General features: G+C 41.6%; 1 non-coding gene across 1 annotated transcript; it reads right to left on the reverse strand.

Moving 5' to 3' along the window:
• Nucleotides 1-8,963: 8,963 nt before the first annotated feature.
• Nucleotides 8,964-9,070, reverse strand: LOC111765773 (U6 spliceosomal RNA). The gene has a single exon (XR_002798010.1). It is a non-coding gene; the product is annotated as a U6 spliceosomal RNA (small nuclear RNA).
• Between the last annotated feature and the right edge of the window lie 812 nt (nucleotides 9,071-9,882).

Here is a 9,882-nt window from a genome sequence, read left to right on the forward strand (position 1 = left end):
ACAGCCTGTGATAGAGCTCCCCTGGTTAGGATCTCAGCACTCACTCAGTTGTTGTTTTTAATTGTTTCCACTATGAAAATATCCAAACATTTTTATATACCCTGGATATATGCCCTGTAGAACTCCCTGCCAACCATGTGTCCCCTGTCAATAACATCCCACACTAGTATTTCTCTGCTGCCATTGTTGAACCTCTCTGTGATCCAAAACTTCCTGAAAAGTGAAGCCCAATATATTGCCAGGTTCCCTTAATAGTAAAATGGAATATAGCGATGAGCTTAAAAGTTAGATATAGAATACATATTAATTTGGAAAAATTCTACATCCTATCTTTTTCTTTTCTTTTTTCTAATTATTAAGCTTATCTTCACAAGAGTCTTAGATAACAGTAATTCATATATACAATATACAGTACCAAAGGGGTGGAATAATTAGCAATTTAAAAGCAAACCGTTATTCTCTATTTCACCTATTGCTGCTCTAATCGTTACTATTTCTTCCCTTCTACTAACTTTGGTTTTAGATTGTTCTTACTTTTCTAGTTTCTTCAGGGCTGAAAATAGGCTACTGATTTTTAATTTTTAAAAACTTTTTACTCTGAAATACTTTCAAACTCACATGACAATTACAAAATAATACAAACCCTATACAGAGAACTTCAACATATTATACCCTCCTAGATACTCAAACCCATCAATTTTAACATTTTGACACACTTGCCCTATTGTTTTATCTGTGAATCTAAGTATCTATGAATCTATTTATCTAGTATCTATCTATCTATCTTCTGAACACTTGAGAGTAGGTTGTATACCTCCTGCTCCCTGAACATGTAACACTGCCATGCATATTTCTTAAGAACAAGGATATTCACTTACATAACCACCTTAGGTGCAGCTGTCAAGTTCAAGAACTTTAACATTGATATGACACTTACAGTCTATATTGTAATTCTTTCACATGTTCTAATGTCCATTTAAGCCTTTCTCCTCCCTTGCTAGATTCCATCAGGGTCATGTATTGCCTTTGCCATTGTCTCTTTAGTTGCTCTTTGTTTGTTTTTAGTTGCAGGAACATATACACAACATAAACTTTCCCATCTCAATCAATCCCTAGTTCACCATTCAGTGGTATTAATCACATTCACAATATTGCAGTTCCCTCACCAGTTTCCGTCAATGAAACTTTCCCATCTTTCCACACACCCATTATGAATTTACTTCCCCTTCCCCCTACCCCCCATTCCCCTGGCAACCTATACTCTAATTCTGTCTCTTTGAGATTGCATTATCTTTGATATTTTCTTTGTAGTTACCATGGGACTTAAATTTAACATCCTACATTTAAAAACAATCTCATTTGAACCAGCTTAACTTCAATGGTATACACAAACTATGTTCCTATACTCCTCTGTTCCCCACATGTATATAATTCTTGCTGCAAAGTACTTACACATTACGAGTACAAAATCATTGATTCATCATTAAATTTTATGCATTTGCCTTTTAGATCCTGTAAGGAGTAAATTGTGGAGTTACAAATCAAAAGTACAAAAGTACTTCTATATTTTCCCATGTTATTACTCTTACCAGAGATCTTTATTTCTTCATGCATCTTCAATTTATTGTCTACTGTCTTTCCTTTCAACATAAAGAACTTCCCTTAGCATGTCTTGTAGGGTCACTTTAGTGGTGATGAACTCCCTCAGCTTCTGTTTATAGGGAATGTCTTAATCTTTCCTTCATGTTTTGAAAGAATATTTTGGCAAATACAGAGTTCTTGGTTGGCAATTTTTGGCCTTCAGTATTTTAAATATGTCATCCCACTGCTGTCTTGCCTCCATGGTTTTCATTGAGAAACTGGTGCTTAATTTTATTGAGGCTCCCTTGTATGTGACACCTTCTTTTTCCCTTGGTGCTTTCAGAATTCTCTCCTTATCTTTGTCATTCAACAGTTTCATTATAATATGTCATGGTGTGGTGTATTTGTGTTGATCCTGTTTGGGCTTCACTGAGCATCTTGGGGTGTATATTCATATCCTTTGTTAAATTGGAAGTTTTCAGTCCTTATTTCTTTGAATATTCTCTCTGTCCCTTTCTTTATTTCTTCTTTGTCCCTTTCCTTCTCCTTCTCGGACTCCCACAATGCATATATTGATATGGTGTGCCTGATGATGTCCCATAGGTTTCTCAGACTGTTCATTTTTCTTCATTTCTTCCTTGTGCTCCTCAGACCAAATGATTTCAATTGTCTTATCTTCAGTTCTCTGACTTTTTCTTCTGCCAATTCCAATCTGCTGTGGAATTTTAAATTTCTGTTACTGTGTCTTCAGCCCTGTTTGGTTCCTTTTTGTACTTTCTATGTCTCTATAGATATTCTCTTTGTGTTCTATCATTTTCCCAATTTCCTTTAGTTTCTTTTCCATGTTTTCCTCTAGCCTTTGAACATATTTAGGGCCATTTTTTTTTTAAAGATTTATTTATTTCTCTCCCCTTCTCCCCCGCCCCAGTTGTCTGTTCTCTTGTCTATTTGCTGCATGTTCTTTGTCCACTTCTGTTGTTGTCAGCGGCACGGGAATCTGTGTTTCTTTTTGTTGCGTCATCTTGTTGTGTTAGCTCTCCGTGTGTGCGGTGCCATTCCTGGGCAGGCTGCACTTTCTTTTGCGCTGGGCAGCTCTCCTTACGGGGTGCACTCCTTGTGCATGGGGCTCCCCTACGCAGGGACAGCCCTGCATGGCACAGCACTCCTTGCGCACATCTGCACTGCACGTGGGCCAGCTCCATACAGGTCAAGGAGGCCCGGGGTTTGAACCGCAGACCTCCCATGTGGTAGATGGACGCCCTAAACACTGGGCCAAGTCTGCTTCCCTAGGGCCATTCTTAAGTCTTTTTTTCTGGTGTGTCCCAGGTCTGGTCCTCCTTATTGATGGTTTCTGAAGCATTAACCTTCTCCTTTGATTGGGACATTGCTTCCTGACTCTTTGTATGCTTTACTGCCTTCTGTTGAAACTTGGATATTTGATATTTTAATGTGTTGCTGCTGGAATTTAGACCCTGAGTCACCTGTTCCTTAAACTTGTATCTAGCTAGTGTTCAGGTAGAGCTTTCCTTGAGTGCCAGGAGCTAACAAAAATAGATGATGAAAATGACAAAGAAGGAGAAGGATGAGGAGAAGAAAAACACCTTTCCCAGTCATTGCAGATTGACCTGTATGAGTGCTCTCCCTCAGGGATTATCCCCACAGTGGAAAGCATTGAAACCTCACTGATATAGTGAGTTTCTCTTCCCTAATTACAGTTTCTGACTTAAAATGTTTTAAAATGTTTTATCTGATATTAGTATAGTTATCTGAGCTCTATTTGGTTACTATTTGTATGGAATATTTCTTTCACTTTCAACCTACTTGTGTCTTTGAATTTAAGGTAAGTCTCTTGTGCACAGCATACAGTTGGGTCATGCTTTTCTATTCATTCTGCCAATGTCTTCCTTTTGATTGTAGAGTTTAACCCATTTACACTTTTTTCAGGAGGTACCAGGGATTGAACCCAGGACCTTGTACATGGGGAAAAGGTGCTCAACCCCTGAGCTACATCTGCTTCCCTACAGTTTTAAAATTTTGTTTTAAATAATCAATTCTCCATTATATTTAACGCAGTCACTGATAATGCAGGACTTTTGTCTGCCATTTTGCTATTTGGTCTTGGTAAGTCTTTTGATCCCTCAGTTCTTCCATTAATACCTACTTTCATATTTATTTGATTTTTTGTATTGTATCATTTTTTTAAAGGATTCAGACTTTTGTTTTTTCCTTCCCCTTCCCCCACCCCTGCACTGCTGTTTTTTGCTGTCTGTGTCCATTCACTTTGTGATCTTCTATATCTATTTCTCTTTTTCTCTTCTCGTCTTGTTTTTTCTCCTCTAGGTATTCACTGGGATTTGATCCTGGGGACCTCTGATGTGGAGAGAGGTTCCCAGCACTTGTGCCACCTCAGTTCCTGGTTTCTGTTGCGCCTTGCCTTGATTCTCCCCTTCATTTCTCTTTTGTTGTGCCATCATCTTGCTGCATGACTCACTTGCACAGGCACTCAGCTCGCCACGCGAGCACTCGCATGGGCACTGGCTCACCATGCGGCCATGCCTTTTTTTTTTACATACCAGGAGGCCCCAGGGATCAAACCCAGGTCCTCCCATATGGTAGGCAGAAGCCCAATCACTTGAGCCACATCTGCTTCCCTGTACTGTATCATTTTGAGTCACTTTTCATTTCTTTCTGAATAAACTTTTCATATATTTTGTTTGTGGTTACCAGGGGCCTTAAATTTAACATCCTAACTAGCTTACTAATTTAACTCCATTAGCATACATACACACTGTTCCTATACTTTTCTGTTCCCTCACCTTCTTGTTGTACTTGTTACAAATTATATTTTATACATTGTAAGTCCAAAACTATAGGTTTTTCTTTACTTTTTATGCATTTGCATTTTAGGACTGCAAGAAATGAAAAATGGAGTTACAAATAAAAAAATACAACAGCACTGGCATTTATAATTACCCATACAGTTACCTTTACCTGAGGTCTTTATTTCTTTATGCCATTTTGATCCACAATCTAGTGTCCTTTTTTTTCTGTCTGAAGAATTCCCTTTGGCATTGCTTGTTAGGCAGGTCTAGTGGTGATGAACTCCCTCAGCTTTTGTTTATCTGAGAATGTCTTAATCTCTCCCTATTTTGAAAGACAGTTTCCCCCAGATATAAAATTCTTGGTTGGCAATTGCTTTCTTTCAGTGCTTTAAATGTTTTGTGCTACTGCTTTCATCCCTCCATGGTTTCTGATTAGGAATCAGCACTTAATCTTATTGGGATTCCCCTGTACATAATGCAATGCATTTTTTACTCACAGCTTTCAGAACTCTTTCTTTGTCCTTGGCATTTGACAGTTTGACTACCATGTGTCTGAACATGACTCTCCTTGAGTTTATCCTGTTTGGATTTTGTTGGACTCCTTGAATGTGTATATTCATGTCTTTCATTAAATTTGGGAAGCTGTCTGCCATTATATCCTTGAATACTCCCTCTGCCACTCTCTCTTTCCTCTCCTTCTGGGATTCCCATAATGCAAATATTCCTGTGCCTGATGATGTCCCACAGGTATCTTAGGCTCTTTTTGCTTTCTTTCTTTTTTTTTTTAAGATTTATTTTTTATTCATTTCTCCCCTCTTCCATGCCCCCCCTCCCCAGTTGTGTGCTCTCTGTGTCCATTCGCTGTGTGTTCTTCTGTGTCCGCTTGTGTCAGTGGCACCCGGAATCCGTGTCTCGTTTTTGTTGCGTCATCTTGCTGGATCAGCTCTCTGTGTGTGCAGCACCACTCCTGGGCAGGCTGCATTTTTTTGACACTGGGTGGCTCTCCTTATGGGGGGCACTCCTTGCACGTGGGGCTCCCCTACGTGGGGGGCACCCCAGCACAGCACTCCTTGCACACATCAGCACTGCGCATGGGCCAGCTCATCTCACAGGTCAGGAGGCCCTGGGTTTGAACCTTGGACCTCCCATGTGGTAGGTAGATGTCCTATCTTTTGGGCCAAATCCACTTTCCTTTTTTTGCTTTTTTTCCCCCTATTCTTTGTTCTTTCTCCTCCTCAGCTGGAATCATTTCAATTGCCTTGCACCTGCAGCATCCACCAGGAGACGGGCTTTCCTGATCCTCAGGCTGTCACCAGCACCACCTGGTGCTCCTTTATAGAATTGTTCTTTGCTAGATTCAGTCTCTGCCGGAGAATAGAATGCTTTAACCTTCTCCAGAATGTCAGATGTTGTGAACACTGGGACTGGCCAACTCATCGCTGAGCACTGCATATCCTGTGCCCTGTCTTCTAGACCCAGACTGAATTCAGGATCAAATTCCCCTGCCTGTCACCCCTGTGTTTCCCTCTCAGTGTACCAAGAAGACGCAGGCCTAGCGAGCTGGCTTCTTCCACTCCTTCCCAAATGCCCATTCCTTTGCCTGACAGAGCTCTCCAAGTCCACGGCTCAGAACACAGACCTGTCCTTGAGCTGCAGGAACTGGTGCACCATTACCTGCCTTCATTTCAGAGCAGCCTTGCACCCCAAATTTGCCTTAGTGAGGAGGGGTCAGGGTTCACCACGTGGTCATTTCCAGACCATTACTTGTACACCCTCTTGTCCAAATCCTGCCCCTATGAAGTGTTTGTTATCCAGCAGAACCACCACCCCTGCCTTCTCATCTCTGTCACATCCTATCTCCCACATTAGCTCATTCATTTTGGACTTTGGCTCTTGCTTCCTAACCTTCCTCTCTGCCCCAAGTCCTGCCATCATCCTGGGTATTCACAGGGTAATCTAGTCCTCAAGACCCCAACCTCCTTGTCTCCAATGACCCTTTCTCCTCATCTTGGCCACCCACTCCCAAGGTCATGGCTGGGGCTGGGCATCTCCCCCAATTCTCCCACCTCTGAATCACTGTCAAGCATCCTACTCTCTGACTGCATCTCCTGTCTTTCCAGGTTGTTACTAGGGCAGGTATGGATGCTGCTCCTCCAGCAGCCAACTCTCACTTCCTTGGTCATGGAGCCCTGGTTTTGTTCAGGCGCATGGCAGAAATGTACCCAGGGAAAAAGGGCTCCTCACTCAATCCTTCTTCCATTGCCACTGGAACCTTTGAAGGGAACTGATGGTGGCTTCTGGGGAAAAGGCCAAGGCTAGCCCTCAGGTTATCTTCCAGCAAATTAGGAAAAGACACTCTTTTTCAAGACTCTGTAGTGGCATCTGCAGGAATACTGTCATAAGAGCTTGTGATGGTTAGGCTAACATGTCAACTTGGCCAAGTAATGGTGCCCAGTGGTTTGGTCAAACAAGCACTGAGCTAACTGTAATACAAGGGCATTTCATGGACTTTAATCATCAGTGAGTTTATTTCATATATGGCTGATTACATCCACAGTCAACTTAGGGAATTGCCTCAGCAATGACTGACATCTCATCCAATCAGTTGAAAGCCTTAAAAGGAGACATGATTTCAGCATTCAGTGAGAGAATTTCCATCTCTACTTCAGACAGCCAGTGTCTCCTGGGGAACTCATTAAGGACCTTCTTTGGAGTCCCTAGCTTGCAGCCTGTCCTGTGGAATTTGGACTTGTGCATCACCATGGTCATGAGACAATTTTATAAAATCTCATACTATTTACAGATATCTCCAGTCTGTTGTTTCCCTAGAGAACCCTAATACAGAGCACTATCAAGGTGCAATGACTATAACATGAATGGTGCCTTTTAGAACTATGCAATTGTATATTATAACCTTGACTGGGAAAGATTTTCTGCCTGGTTAAAAGAGAGATGGCTATGGAGAGCCACTCTCTCCCACACCTTCCTTCAGGATTTGGACACTGTTATGAGAATGTGGCACTCGCAGCTGCAGTAACCATGGTACACTGGGGAGGACAAAGTGAAGAGGCTCACAGAAGAGCTTTGACTGGCCAGCAGGGCTGCCCCACTGCACTCCAGGGGGTACTGATGTGAGTGGTCTTGGGAGGGCCTGGCTGCCAAACTGACCAACTGGGAACCATGTGTCTCTGGACTTAGGGGAGAAACAAAGCCAATTTCTAAAGCCACTTTTAGTCAGTACCTAGCTCCATAACCACTGTGTAGTCAATAATTGTCATTCTTTGTACCCATTCAGCATCTGAACCCCTTTTTAAAATTGTGAAATTCATCATTTATGAGTGTTTGAAGAAATGGCCAAATCCAGAGTTGGGGCAAAAAAATTACACTGTACCAGAAAGCAGAAAGTGTTCAAAGAACACGGAAGTCAGGTTGGATGGTTCCCAGTAGCCAAATCAAAGGCTCCTCAACTATAGTTATTTTTTTCCCCTTTTGTAATTAAAAAGTATTTGTGGGAAGGTACTTTCAAATTATGTTAATATCCTATTCCTTATTAGGCATTTATTGTTTTCAGTTTATTCAGGTATTCATATTTACATGAACTCATGGTTTCCTACATTATTTGATGGTTATACTGATACTATCATGATTTGTTTAGATGCTGAATTTGTCCCTGATTTGGCCAGTGGGAGACCATTCAAGCTGGCTCCTGTGTCCTTTTGACATATCTCCACATCCTGACATTCTTGGAACACTTTCTTGCTTTCTGTCACAGCAAGATGTTCTAGATACATCTTATACTTCTCTCGCTGCACCTCTGGAATTGGCCATTTCTCTAAGCGGTCCTAGTTCCTTTCAGCAGAAAAAGGTATTTAGAAGCCAAGATCTGAGAACCAGGTGTGCCCATTGCCACTGGGGTTTCACTTCTACTAGTTCCTCTCAATGGACAGAACTAGGCAATATATGTAGTATATACATAAATTTATATAGATACACATATCTACGGTTCTAGATCTAGCTTGTATATATTTAAAACCATGGGTTCACACTGATACCTCCAATTTCAGTCCTGTGCCACAAGGTTCATTCTAGTTTCCTCCCTTTTTAAATTTATTGACCTCTGTTGCAACCCCACTCCTGCACAGAAACCTTTTCCCTGCTCAAGCTCTGACTCCCCATGCCAGTCTGCCCTTCAGTGGGGACACTCTTCTCACCCTACCAGGGCAGAGCCCTCATCTGGTCACCATAGCCCTCTCCACTTCTTCACCAGGATACTTAACTTGCGTGCACACAGTTTTTTTGTTTTTTTAGCTTGTATTATAGATTTTATTAGAAGTAATAGTAACCAGTGCCATCTGTATAGAATTTTTACAGATGACTCTCAAATCAACTGCAAGGTAGCAGGGAAACGGAGCCTTGGAGAGACTCCGGTACTGTAGCTAGTGACTGTCAGAGTCCAAACCATTATTTTTCACCATTTCTTTTTCTCCTTTGTAATAGAAAGTTGTACATTTCCTGGTAAGTCTGGTAACCATTTGTTTTTTGTTTTTTTTTCTTTTTAAAAAAAATATGGAACGCTTCATGAATTTGCGTGTCATCCTTGCGTAGGGGCCATGCTAATCTTCTCTGTATCGTTCTGATTTTAGCATATATGCTGCTGAAGCGAGCACCACACAGTTTTTTGAAATTGCCACCTCCTGACAAAACTGCAGCCCCAGAAGTACCTAAATATCTATATTCACTGTGGCTTCATTCAGGAATTTGATTAGTGGTTGGAAGTTACACAATGAGGCTGCAGAGAGGCCTGTGTTCACACCTAGACCTTGGCTGAGGTAGGTGTTAAGTGTGTGTAGATATGGGAGGAAGGCAAGTTAGGAGAGGAAATATGGAACATTATGAAGATGAAAGTTTGAGAGAGACCGATAAGGGGTTTTCATTTTGAGCAGTGACTGAGGAAAGCCAAAATAAGGAAGCTCTGGGGGATGGCAGAAACTTTTCAATATATATGTACTATATAGTTGAATGAATGAATATCCTCACTGCTTATCTTTGGCAACATACTACTTGATTTATCCTGCTGATCATATGTTTTTATCACTAGAATTAAACTCGAGGAGGGCAGAACTTTGGACTATTTATTCAATTCTATTCCCCTAAACAGTGACCGGCAGATAACAGGAGCTAAGTAAGTGTTGATGATTAAATTTATTTTAAAATCCATGGCAATAGGGAAGCAGATGTGGCTCAAGTGACCGGGCTCCCGCCTACCATGTGGGAGATTGCTGGTTTGGATCCCAGTGCCTCCTAAAGACAGAGAGCTGACATGATGGGCAGGCGCAGCGAGCTGATGCAACAAGAGAAAATACAACAAAAGCAGGGAGCAGAGGTGGCTCAAGCTATTAGGCACCTTCCTCTCACATGAGAGGTCCTAGGTTTGGCTCCCAGTACCTCCTAAAGAAACAAGGCAGACAAGCAAGTGAAA

The sequence above is a fragment of the Dasypus novemcinctus genome, chromosome 1 (assembly GCF_030445035.2).
Source record: "Dasypus novemcinctus isolate mDasNov1 chromosome 1, mDasNov1.1.hap2, whole genome shotgun sequence".
In the NCBI taxonomy this organism is placed as follows: Eukaryota; Metazoa; Chordata; class Mammalia; order Cingulata; family Dasypodidae; genus Dasypus; species Dasypus novemcinctus.